A 1232-nucleotide genomic window follows, 5' to 3' on the forward strand; every position below is an offset into this window, starting at 1 on the left:
AAAAAAAGTGCGAGAGAGAGGGTGAGAGAAAGGGGGGGAAAAAAAAAACAACAACCCAGACTCGCGTCGTTCACTTCAAAGATCTGGCTCTAAGAACTGTTTCGTTCGCGACCGACACATCACTATTGGGTGGGGAGGGTGCCTGAGATTGTCTAAATTGGGGTCTGTTCTGCAGCAAATGCAGAAAAAACTGTTTGAAGAAAGCAAATAAGTTGGTGTTCCAAAAAATCTGATTGTTTGCTTGCAGGACACCAGGAGAGATGAGTCCTCCGTCACAGATGGTGTGGTCAGTGAAGATGGTCACCTGCAGGTTCAAGCTCATTGCATCTCCGACCCACATCCACTGCCACTGTACTTAAGGGAATTTAAAGACCTTCTTCTTCACTTACATTTGGATCACCTCGATCCATGGCAGTCATTCAGGCAGCAATGCCTGGACTGGAAACAAGCCATCCTTAAAATATTACAACATACCAAACTCCTGTGTTTGAATGCAAAACAAATGTGTTGTTTAAACTAGAGACTGCACTTTTGACTGAACAATAAATACATTTTATTTTGATTATATAAGTAATGTAAGTACAAAACAAAGTTGTGGAAAGCCTAAACTTAGTTTCAGAATAATTAAATCTGAGACTTTGTTTCATTGTCAGTAATGACAGTATAATTGTTGTTCAAGAGAACAGTGTCCAGTATGTTGGCTGTTATACTTTTTTTTTACATTTGAAAATAAAAGTTAGGCTGATTGTAACATCATTACAAAAAGTGTTGTTAATTATATTTTTTACTCATAATCAGGTTACCACAAATTGAAATGTTTGTCAGTGGGTAAACAATTAGTATTGCACAGTCAGAAATATCAAGTTATTCCAAATACTGTATAAGTTGTCCTAACAGGCATCTTAAGTAAGCTTTGCTTAGTTTTTTTAGGCAACGAGTTTGCATAGTGTTTTTGAGTTCTGGAAACTAAATAGGTTTTGCACAGTGTAGTCAAAGTGAATAAGTTGCCCTAACTTAGTCATCTTAAGTAAACTTTATTGAATTTTTTTGAGGCAAAGAGTTTGCATAGTTTTTTTAGCGTTCTGTGAACTAATTAAATTTTACAGTGTGTTATCATCTTCAATGCCCTGTACCAACACAGAGCAGAGCAGCTACCTGAATGCTACTTCAAGGTCTCGCTGTCCCAACACAGGTCGATTATCTTGTTAATAATTTTACGTCCTCACTACGTA

Source organism: Haplochromis burtoni, unplaced genomic scaffold, assembly GCF_018398535.1.
Source record: "Haplochromis burtoni strain Fernald_Lab_line unplaced genomic scaffold, NCSU_Asbu1 Contig_1266, whole genome shotgun sequence".
Classification (NCBI taxonomy): Eukaryota; Metazoa; Chordata; class Actinopteri; order Cichliformes; family Cichlidae; genus Haplochromis; species Haplochromis burtoni.